The sequence below is a fragment of the Octopus bimaculoides genome, chromosome 16, assembly GCF_046866305.1.
Source record: "Octopus bimaculoides isolate indiv1 chromosome 16, ASM4686630v1, whole genome shotgun sequence".
In the NCBI taxonomy this organism is placed as follows: domain Eukaryota; kingdom Metazoa; phylum Mollusca; class Cephalopoda; order Octopoda; family Octopodidae; genus Octopus; species Octopus bimaculoides.
In genome coordinates this window covers 11,242,856-11,255,355 of record NC_142943.1, presented here as the reverse complement: position 1 = coordinate 11,255,355, position 12,500 = coordinate 11,242,856, and the positions used below count along the sequence as shown (strand labels likewise).

The window sequence follows — 12,500 nt, the reverse complement described above, 5'->3', positions numbered from 1 at the left end:
ATAGTTGATATATACGGCGAAAACTTAGAATTGTATTTACAAAATTTTCATTCGTCACCATTTCTTAGGCAAAATGAAATATAATCGATTTAAGGGAAATAACTTAAGTGAACACATGGCACGAATAAATTCCAGGGGTGAAGTATCTTACTGCGTTTTGTAGTAATTTATTCTATTATTTGTTTTGGACTTTCGAGTTTTCTTGTGCTGCAGCAGTGAAGGCGCGTACCTTACTGGTTAGGATGTTTAGTTCAGGATCGCAAGGTCGTGAGTTCAATTTCCGGCGATGCGTTGTATCCTTGAGCAAGACATTCTATTTAGCATTGCTCCAGTCCACTCAGCTGGCAAAAATGAGTAGTACCTGTATTTTAAAGGGCCGGCCTTGTCACACTCTGTGTCACGCTGAATCTCCCCGAGAACTACATTAAGAGTACGCGTGTCTGTGAAGTGCTCAATCACTTTTACGTTAAGTTCACAAGCAGTCTCTTTCGTTGATCGGATGAACTGGAACCCTCGTTATCATAACCGACGGAGTGCCAGTATTGCAGCATTTGTTACCCTGTCTTTCCAACTTATTCTTCTCAATCTACGAAAGTTCTACACCTAAATGGCACCCGCCTTCTTCGTTGCTCTGTACATTATCCAAGTTTGCTGCCCCGTAAATGACGATTTGCGGTTTACTTGTCTCAGTTTTAGATGTTGTGTTACCCTTTTGCTGTGAAGATCTTTTCATTCTTATAAACGTTGTTTTAGCCTTATTTATTATTTGAGTAACTCCTACATAATCTTTTATCTTTTATCTCTTACTTGTTTGAGTCATTAGACTACAGCCATGCTGAGGCACCGCCTTATAGGGATTTTAGTCAAGCGAATCGACATACTTTTTAAGAGCCTGGTACTTATTCTATCGGCCTCTTTTGCCGAACCGTTAAGTTACTGGGGACATAAACAAAACAAAACAGGTTGCCAGGAGGCTGTGGGGACAAACACAAACACAGACACAAAGACACACTCACATATACACACGCACACACATATATACGACGGCTACCACACAGTTTCCGTCTACCAAATTCACTCACAAAGCTTTGGTTGGCCCAAGGCTTTAGTAGAAGACACGCACCCGAGGTACCACGCTGTAAGACTGAACCCAGAACCATGTGGTTGGGAAACAAATTTCCTACCACACAGCTACGCTTAACTCTCTCCCAATAATCTCTTCCTTAGATGCGAGGTCCCAGAATTAAAAGAGCCTACTGTGCATTTTCCAACAACATTTCTAAATTTAATGCCAATACAAGTTACAATTATTTCTCAGTGGTGGATTTCAGATATCTATATAACAGGAAATTTATTCTTCAGTGTAAGTATGGGTTGCCGGCAATTGTAGACCAATCAGGGTATACTGTATTTGGTGGTATATAAAATGCACTGTTTCTCTAAAAAAAACCCCAAAAAACTCAAATAACCTCCTGGGATCCTATTTGTAAAGTTGAGCCTATATTACAGTTGGGCCTATAGTTTTAGGGATGAGATTAAGTATATTTCCGACTCTAACCCCACAGAGAGGATACGCCACAGTAAAAACATATGGTTTACACTCCCATTTTCCCTAAACGTAAAATTCTGTGTGAGCAAGACCTTCTTTGTTTCGTCGTTATACAATTTCCCAAAACACATAGATATAGAAAAATATTTAATAGATATGGTAGCCTCTTTTAGCTGTTCTCTAAGCATGAAGGAATTATCAGCAATAGACCCAAACCTGAAGCAAGGCAGACTGCTCATACAGAACCAACGCCACATGTCCACATAATGAACATTGCAGTACAGAAATGCTCTAAAAACATTTTTCTCTTGAATATGCACTGCTGAAATTTGGGTGCGTTTAATATGCTCGTGAGTGTTTTATGCTATCAAATACGATCAGTTCTTTGACAACAGACTAAACGCTCGCTGGTGTAGGCCGCTAAGCTATATGCAAAACCTTCCGAGATTTTGATAAATTTAACCGCTGAAAAAGAAAATAGTTGCTTTTTTAATAGTGTAATTAATGCAAATGTTGAATTGGAGTTAAGTAATTTAGTTAACTAAATTATTAATAGTATTTCATTGCATTCCTCTGCGGTCTGAATACAGTTCTTGTTTTGCTGTTAGTTGTGGTAGTGGTGGTGGTGTTAATGATGGCGTCAATAAATTAAATAGCAGACATACTGTGGTTTTTGTTATTAGAAAACCATGTATAGGTGCAGGTTTTGCTGTGGTTAAGAAGCTCGATTTACAACAACGTAGTTTCAGGTTCAGTCCTGTTGCGTGGCATCTTGGGCAAGTGTCTTCTACAATAGCCCCAGATCTACCAATGCCACGTGGATGAATTTGGTAGACGGAAACTGCGTGGAAGGCAGTCGTATACTAAAATGTTCTTCATGATAAAATTATTTTAGCATTTTCTACCTTGTCTTATTTTCCTTATACATATATCGTTTCTATTATGCAAAAATGTCGTAAGTCCCAAACGTTGCTTTTTCAGAAAACGAAAAAAATAGTTTCATCATTCCACAGCAAACCGTTGTACAACACGTTGACAATTTTTTTATATTTTGGCAGGTGGAGATATGGTAGTTTGACCAAAGGAACCGGCTATTGCAAGCAAAAGTAAGTATTAAAAAAACCGCATTTGGTCAAATTTGAACAGTTTAACATAATAGCAACGATACATACACACACACACACACACACACACACACACACACACACACACACACACACACACACACACACACACACATATATATATATATATATATTGTGAGGATTTACAAAAAAACAAAAGACGAAGACAGATGTGTAAACAACAAACTGATGTATGAGTTTATATATATATATATATATATATATCTGTATATATATATATCTGTATATATATATATCTGTATATGTACATCCGTATCAGACATAGCCATTTGTCGAATCTTCAACAACCAAAGCTTAGTCTGTCAGATACTAATTTCTTGTCGTCTCAGTAAAAACAAATAAATATCTTAATGTACAACACACATGCTGTCTGTAATCTCTTAGTGACGCTAATCTTTTGAAATAAACCATAATCTTCGTTTTTTCTTTCTTGCACTCGCCTGTCTGCTTACTTGACAATAGTAACCTTTTTACATTTATGAAGAGAGCCAATAGTACAGGTGACTTAACAGATGCCTTGTCATTTCCTCGAGATTTCTAAGAGTTCGTAGATCTCCTCGGTGACTGCAACGTGTTTTTTCTTTCTGACAAGGACAGTTCCGGTAGTCGTAGTGGCGATAGCGATGTTGCTGTTGCTAATGTTTATATGGATGCTAATGCAGTGAGCTGGCAGAATCGTTAGCACGCTGGGCGAAATTCTTAGTGGCATTTTAGTCTGTCTTTATGTTCTGAGTTCAAATTCCTCCGAGGTCGACTTTGCCTATCGGGGTCGATAAAATAAATGCCAGTTAAGCACTGGAGTCGATGTAATCAACTGCCCCATCCCCCAAAATTGCAGGCTTTGTACCAAAATTTGAAACTGATATTTGTAACGTTCCTAAGGCGACGAACTGACAGAATCGTTAACACGTCTGGTAAAATGCTTAGCGGCGTTTCGTCCGCTTTTACGTTTTGAGTTCAAATTCTGCCGAGGTCGACTTTTGTATTTCCTCTTTTCAGGGTTGATGAAGTAAGTACCAGTTATGCTCTGAGGTCGATGTAATCGACTTACTCCCTCTGCCGAAACTGTTGGCCTTGTGCCAAAATTTGAAACCAAGATTTGTAGGGTCGCTGGTGTTTGTGCTCGTTGTGCGTGTCTTTGGATGTCTTTAGCGGTGTTCATTCTGTTGTAGGTATTCAAGCCAGTCCTCTGGCTTCGGAAACCCTGGCAGGAGCTGAAAGAGCCTGAAAAGGGCTGAAAAGATGAGCACTGAGACCCTTTCTTCTCTAAACCATTAATGAAACAAAAAGTAAGCAGGGTAATCCTGACGGTGATGGAGACGATGTTGGCGACGGTTATGGTGGTGACTGTAATGGCGATGGTGTTACTGCGGACGTTGTCGCGTAGTTCTTGGTCAGCCCTGTTCCTGCAAGCCTATGGTTATAAACTTTCCATTCATTACAATCCCATCTTCAGTTTTTCACAGATATGAAAGAAGTGACGTATCAAAGTGATTACAGAGCAACATAAGATGATGAACACAACGCACCATCCGCTCCTGAAATTGAACCTACGATCTCGCGATCGTGATTGTAACATCCAAACAACTAAGCCACGAGCAGTCACTTAGATCATATTCTCTAAACGTGCCTTACTTTAAAAAGATCTTATGGTGTGAAATGAGGTACACTTGGTTGCTATTTCTAGCAGATCACGAAACTGCAAAAAGGCTCCTACGTTGATTCGTGGTGGTGGTGGTGGTGGCGTTGAAGGCGGTAATGATGAAGCCACTGATGATGATGCTGGTTGTGGTAAAGCTTGTAATTGCGATGATGGTGGTCGTGATGGTGGGGTGGGGGGTTTAAGGCGATAGTAATGATAATGATGATGGTGTTGGTTTGATGGTATTGATGAAGGCGTTGATGATAATGGTGGTAATGATGATGGTAGTAGTGGTGATGGTGATGCTGATAGTTCTGATGGTATTGATGAAGATGGCGGCTGCGGCTGTGGTGGTGGTGGTGGTGGTGGTGGTGGTAGAAATGAATGCAGTGCTGACAACGGACGCGTAACTTGATAATACTAACATGCAGATTTGTAACAGCAGCAGCAGTAGTAGTAGTAGTAGTAGTAGTAGTAGTAGTAGTAGTAGTAGTAGTAGTAGAAGAAGAAGAAGTAGTAGTAGTAGTAGTAGTAGTAGTAGTTTTAGCAAATTGTGATGGAGAAACAAATGATGATGATGATAATGAAATCGATTAAAGGTTGTTCCTCGTTTATTCACCTAAAGTATATCATATATATATATATATATACGCATGGGTTAAAGCGTCGAATTCACAATCGTGAGGTAGTGAGTTCGGTTCCTCGACAGAGCTGTGTTGTGTTCTTGAACAAGAGACTTTATATTACGCTGTTCCAGTTCACTCAGTTGTAGAAATGTGTTGCGACGTCACTGGTGCCAATCTGTATTGGCCCCTTTGCCTTTCTCTTGGATAACATCCTTATCTATCTATCTATCTATCTATCTATCTATCTATATGTACGTTTGTGTGTGTTTGTGTATATATATATATGTGTGTGTGTGTTTGTGTGTGTGTGTATCTGTATATACATTCATTTATCCATACACACATATATACATATGTATATATAAACATACTATATGTATTATACTTGCATACTCTCACTCACGCACAATCAATTATACAGACAAACACAGAGACGCACACATACATACAAAATACGTACACACACATACACACGCGCGCGCACTTATGCCTGCAAATGATGCCACCATAGTTCTGGCAGAGAGAACAGGTCTCAGATGTCAAGTAATTTTAACCAAAAATAGCCATAAAATAAAATTAAAAAAAACACTCACCCCACCCCACCTCAAGTACTTCCAAGTAGATCTTCTCATTTCATCACAATGCTCTCGAAAAAAAGGACACTCTTCTTCTACTTCTTCTCCAGCTCCTCCGCCTCATTCCCCTGTCTCCTCTTCCTCTCTCTCTCCTGCTCCTCCTCTTCATCTCTCCTTCCTCTTCACCTCTTCTTCCTCCACTTCCCCTCTCCTACCTTCGCCTCCTCTTCCTTCCACCTCTTCCCTCCTCCTATTCCCACCTCCTCATTCTCTTTTTCATCCCTCTCCTATCCTCATCTCCCTCCTACCGCAATCGCTTTTCCTCCTCTTCCCCTCGTCCACTACACCATTCTTCTTAGCCATGCCTCTTCTTCTTCTTCTTCTTCTTCTTCTTCTTCTTCTTCTTCTTCTTCTTCTTCTTCTTCTTCTTCTTCTTCTTCTTCTTCTTCTTCTTCTTCTTCTTCTTCTTCTTCTTCTTCTTCTTCTTCTTCTTTCACTAAGTTTTATGCTATTTTAAGTTATTTTATTTTCCTAATACCTTGAAGAAAAGAACAGAAAACATTTTGGGTACATTTTCGATTGCAATAACGGATGCTATTTATTTATTTATTTATTTATTTATTTATTCAAGCCGAACCACTAAATTTCGGCTTGGAAGCTTTCTTGTCGACGTCTTCATTTTTTTCTCTCTTTCTTTGGTGCTCCACGCACGCACGCACGCACGCACACACACACACACACACACACACACACACACGCACACACACACACACACAAACACGATGTTCTTCCAACAGTTTCCGTCTTCAAGATCCGCAAAGGTGCAACGCAGTGGGAATCGACCCAGAACCTTGGGAAGTAAGCTTCTTACCACACAGTCAAGCCTTTGCAATAATCAGATTGAAATATGTTCTATTATTCTACAACAATTCAAGAGTATTCATTTTAAAGATTAGAAGTGTGCAGCTGCAAAAATAATTAAAGATTTATCATCTAAGACAGGTTAAAGTTTTGGGACCGAAAGTAAAACCAAGAAGAATGGGTTAAGTATTTCCTGCTTTGGCTCAAAATGCATGTTTCTTTATGTAAATTCTTTACAATTAAAAGTGACCCAGAAGCATAATTTACGAAATTACTTTTTTGCTAACGAACTCTAATGTACTCAAACAAAAATATTTGATGACATATAAAATAGACGTTTTTTTTCCACGAAAAATGTCTCAAAAAGTTACACCGGGTCCTGCATGCGTATTTGGGCTTCCATAAGCTAACTTTGTTCCTGACGCCCATTTTCCCCCTGAATATGCGCTGCTGAAATTAGGGTGCTTCTAAAATGCTGTGTATCTTTTATTTTATCAAATTCAACAAGGCTTAGTAAATCTAAAATGGACGCCTACTTAGTTTTTGTTGTAATGGTATAGTCAAAGCGAGAAGTTCGTTCTTGGACCATTAATACAGTCAAAATCCAGTATAGATATATTTTGAACAAATAGAAAGAACTTTAGCCAAAGGAAGTTTAGTAAACACCAATTAACTGAGCGAAGCCAGATTAAAAATTGCAGCAATTGTAGATCATCCCACCGTTCTCCTAGATCCTGTCACGCATTTAATAATGGTAAATTAGTCCATTTCGTAAAATTCCGCTGATCAAACCGCTATATGCTATTTAATGTGTTATTACTTTAATGTTCAGGCTATGAGTCCTACATTTCACGATGAGGGAGTAACATTAAATGTTAATTGTGCAACAAATGGTAATTGCGTCAGGTTATTTATAAATTAGATGGCCACCCTGTTTAAATGCAATTGGATACTGGTGGGACATACTCCATCGTTCCAGTTTCTGTTAAGTTGCTCTATCGTTTCGGTTATGCTCTTAAGACATTCATCATTAATCATCAAACCAGTTGATTGACGCTTAACTTCTTATGACTGTTCAAAATTAGATGTAGCTGGCAACAAGAACAGCTTTGCTTGACTGTACAGATAAATGAATAAATATATAAGTAAAAATGATAATTCTTTCTAATGTAGGTACCAAGCCTGGAAATGTTTTTGGGGTGGGGGTGGGGGTGGGGGTCGAGGAATAATCGATTATATCGACCCCAGCGATCGATTGGTACTTATTTTCATTGACCCCGAATGGAATGAAAGGCAAAGTCGATCTAGCCCGAACGTAAAGACGGGCGTAACGTAAAGACGGACGTAACGTAAAGACGGACGTAACGTAAAGACAGAACGTAAAACTCTGAACGTAAAGACGGACGAAATGCCGTTGAGTATTTTGTCCAGCGTACTAACGATTCTGTCAGCTCACTGCTTTAATAATAATAATAATAATAATAATAATAATAATAATAATTTTAAATTTTTGCCAATACAGCAGCTTGGGGGAGGTGGGATGATTCGATTACATCGATCCCAGTGTCCAACTGGTACTTACTTTATCGACCCCGAAAGGATGAAAGGAAAAGTCGATCACGGCGGAATTTGAACTCAGAACGTATAAAGACGGGCGAAATGCCTATAAGCATTTCGTCCAGCGCGCTAACGAATTTATTGCCGTGGCCGAGTGCGGAGATTAATTTGTGTGCAAATTTTGGCTTTCTTGGCAATAACAAAAAAACAAAAAAACAAAAAAAAACGTAAGTCTTTTATCCTTCATTTGTTTCGGTCATTGAACTGCGGCCATGCTGGGGTACCAACCCGAGTACTATTTTTAAGTCTGGTACTTTTACTGTCGTCTTGGTCTCTTTTGCCGAACCGCTATATTATGAGGAGGAAAACAAACCAGCACCGGTTGTCAAGTGGTGGTAGGGATCAAACATAACAAAAAGACAACACGCGCACACACACACCCACACCCACACCCACACACACACACGCACACACACACATACACACACGCACATACACACACACACGCACGCACACACGCACGCACACACACACACGACGAGCTTCTTTTCAGTTTTCCGTGTGCCAAATTCACTTACAAGGCTTTGGTCAGCACGGGGCTATAAGAAAAGACACTTGCCCAAGATGCCACAGCGTGGGACCGAACCCAAGACCACACGGTTAGGAAGTAAGCTCCTTAATCCCGCAGTCATGTCCACGTCTACGTTCACAATTCTTTTTCCTTTGTGCGGATTCCTAAACACGTGAGCGCGCGCGCACAAGAGCGTCGCTTAGAGCGAACATTGTAGTTGATATTCAATTTCCAACACGTCCTAAACTACTAACGTTTGTCCTTGTCAGCTTGACATTAAAAACGTAGGAGGTGCACAACCTCAAAAAGAATTGGGAAGTCACAAAGATATAAGTATGATTTATCTTTCGCAGTTGGAGTTAACGTATATTAATAATATTCTAAATAGTTACCTATTCTATTATATGTGTTTATGTGTGTGTGTGTGTGTGTGTGTGTGTGTGTGTGTGTATGTATATATATATATTGGGTCGTTCCATAAATAATGTGGTTGTTTTATATTTCTTTTTTTTTTTTCTTTGCAATTTCCGTCTACCAAATCCACTCGCAAGGATTTAGTCGGCCTGAGAGTATAGTAGAAGACACTTGCCCAAGGTGCCACGCAGTGGGACTGAACCTGGAACCGCGAGGTTGGTAAGCAAGCTACTTACAACACAGCCACTTATTTATTTATATATATATATATATATATATATATATATATATATATATATATATATATATATATATATATATATATATATATATATATATATGTACACACACACACACACACACACACACACACACACACACACACACACACACACACACACGGGTCTTGTTCTCATTTTATGTCATTTTATGTTTGGATAAATTTGCTGAATCACAATACGAAAGTAACGGTTGGAACATACTTATAGCGCTGTTGCAAACTTATATAATTACCGTAAACACGACACTCCTTCCACTTAAAAAAGGTTAAGAGTTGTTCTCGTATTTTTTTTTCAGTTTACCCTGAGAAAAGCAAGCTTTGTTGAATACAAAGTTTCCTTTGCTAACTTGGAAATATCTCACTGTTCGAGTGTGTGTGTGATAACGATCTACTTGGTCCTCAACATCGTCGTCGTCATCGAGCTGCTAAGCTCCGGTCGGCCTTGATCGAATAGAACAATAATCAAAAACGGTTCATCTGTGCTCATTCTTTTTTCTATCTGATTCAGTCACTGGACTGTGGCGATGCTGGGGCACTGCCTTCAGAGGTTTTTAATCAAACAAATCGACCATGTTACGTTTCTTTTTTGTGTTTTGTTATTTTTAAAGTTTGGTACTTATCCTATCGGTCTCTTTTATTAAACTGCTAATGTTACGAGGATGTAAACAAAGCAGCACCAGTTGCCAAGTGGCATGGGTGGGGGACAAACATAGACACACATATATTGGGTCATCTCATAAATAATGCTGTTCTTTCACTTGCATGAATTAAAAGTCGGAAGGGGACAGGATAAACTACCTGCATCAACTTGCTATAAAAGTAGATAGTAATTTTACCTTGTCCTTATTCTTAGTGCAAGTTTTGAAGAGTGCAGTTCGATTTTAACAGTTATTTTTCTTCAAAGCTATAAATGGAAGTGACAAAGGAGCGTATTCGGAATATTTTGCTTTATGAATTCAATAAAGGCAACGGAAAGTGCGAGGAACATCAATGCAGTACATGGGGATCGGACAATGAGCGCAAACCAGTGTCAACGGTAGTTCCAGAAATTCTAAGCCGGAAACTACAGCCTGGAAGACGAGCCTCGTCCTGGAAGATTTGCAGAGCTCGACGAGGACGTCCTGCAAACCCTGGTGGAACAAAATCCCATTGTAACTGTTGAGGAACCAGCAGAGAAGCTTGGTTTTGGCCATTCAGCCATTCATCGACACCTGCGCGAGAAGAAAAACGACCGTCTTTGGTTTCAAGAGGATAATGCTCGGTCATACAGCGAAGATGATATTCCAAAGGCTGGAGCTATTTGAATGGGAAACGATGCCCCACCCACCATATTCGTTGGACATTCCCCCATCTGGTTATTATTTATTCCGCAATCTTCCAAATCATTAGGATGGAAAAAAATATGAATTCAGTAGACGAGGTCGGAACAGTACTGGAGGAGTATTTTTCGTCATGGACAAGTGAATTTTGGAAGAGGGGCCTTGCAAGTTTACCAGATAGATGGAAGAGCATTTGTAGAAAATGAAGGAGAGTATATTTTAGATTAAAAGAAACTTTGGTTATCTTCACGTTGAAAATTAAAAGAAGTATAAAAAGACTGCATTATTTATGCGATGACCCACAACTGATATTCTTTGACAACGACGAGACCAATAGCAGTCTATCTTCCAGTAGCCATCTTGGACTTCCAGGATCTCTCCATTCTGTAATCTGAAGCCTGAAAGAAACTAACTTTTATTAGATGTCTGCGAAACTTTAAGCCACATGGTGCCGAAACAAACTGTTTTAAATAATGTGTGTACGTACATATATATATATATATATATATATATATATATATATATATATATATATACACGACTGGCTCCCTCACAGTTTTTTTCAGCCTGGGGCTATAGTAGAAAACACTTGCCCAAGGTGCTGTGCAGTGAGATTGAATCCGAAATTGTGGGGCTGCAACGTAAGCTTATAAAGCACACAACCAAAGCCTACATTGTCGAATTGTCTCTCAATGTTTACTTTTGCTGTTCGCCATTCTGAGGTCAATGAAATAATTACCAGTTGATATAATTAGAGCTGGAATTGGTGGGTTCCAACAAGGCCACAGTCCAGTGACCAAAACTAAAAAAAAACTAAGAAAATTTTAGAAAATAAATAAATAAAGGAATATAAAAAAATGTCAGAAGAGAGTCAATTCACATCACTTAAGATACTAAAGCTCTTGAGAAAGACACAAATGCTATACAGGTCTCCTCCCAAGTCCTTCACGCGCACGCGCACATACACACTCACACTCTCACACAAAGACATATATATATATATGTACGCATGTATGTATATATGTATATATTGGTGTATATGATATATAAATACAGTGGTAGGCAAAAATAGGTATGCAATTGCTTAATATGAGTGGAATGTTCTTTACATTTCTGTGTTTCATTTTTTTAGGGGGTGGATAAGAACTCTATGATTCTATGTTCTTTTAAACTAAATTCTTATGTAATAAGCGAAAAATCTAGTTCTAAAATCTCTCTATGAGATCAACGCAGTAGCTGTACTAGCAAGTAATGTTCGTAGCCACTTCAACATGGCTGTTTCATTGGAACGTATTTTACTGCGATTTCTGAACCTCAAGAGGACATCTGCTCTTGCTGGTTAACGACGCACAGCTGCATCCGATATACTGCGAGCTGGGGAGCGAACTCTTATCGTCTTCTAGCGACGGGATCAGCAGGCCAGCCTGGTTTCGAGCTATTTCTGCCTCTCTTCGATACTGGACACATCGTTTGCTAGAGATGGAAGTAGCCCGCTTCTGCTCAAATTCAAGCGACACACTGTCGCTGATCTTGCAGCAAGTAAAAAGGCTAGTTCTAAAAACTCTCTATGAGATGAACGCATTATTGACATATTATAATCATGCTATTTAGCTCTCTTTAATTTTTGCCCTCTGCAGGAGTTAGCTTAAAAGTTTGCACAGAATGCGGCCTTTAAACTAGTTCTATAATAAAATAATTATTCTTTATTTCAGTAATTTGTCAACATGGCTGGAAATTTGACCAACGATGAACGAAAGCAACAAGATGTCTACTTTCCTCCACCCCTATGTGTAATGATTTCTCAATAAACACGGGACTATCTATGTATGTCTGCATGTTTGAAAGTATGTATGTACTTATATATACTCTAAAATTTTAAAATTTGGCACAATAATACACTTGCCCAAACTGAATTGCTGGAGTTATTTCATTTTTTTTCCCAGAAAAATGTTTTTAAAATG

The 12,500-nt window shown here is 39.0% G+C and overlaps 1 long non-coding RNA gene across 3 annotated transcripts in view; it reads left to right on the top strand.

The window, feature by feature from the left end:
* LOC128249696 (uncharacterized) overlaps window positions 1-12,500 on the top strand; it is a 152,382-nt gene that overhangs the window by 131,371 nt on the left and 8,511 nt on the right. The window contains exons 3-5 of one of the 3 annotated variants that reach the window (XR_016244578.1): window positions 2,608-2,655; window positions 9,078-9,155; window positions 12,252-12,383. This is a non-coding gene — a long non-coding RNA (uncharacterized LOC128249696). Of the gene's footprint in view, window positions 1-2,607; window positions 2,656-9,077; window positions 9,156-12,251 lie in introns of all 3 variants that reach the window. The other 2 variants (XR_016244577.1, XR_016244579.1) reach the window with 2 other exon arrangements.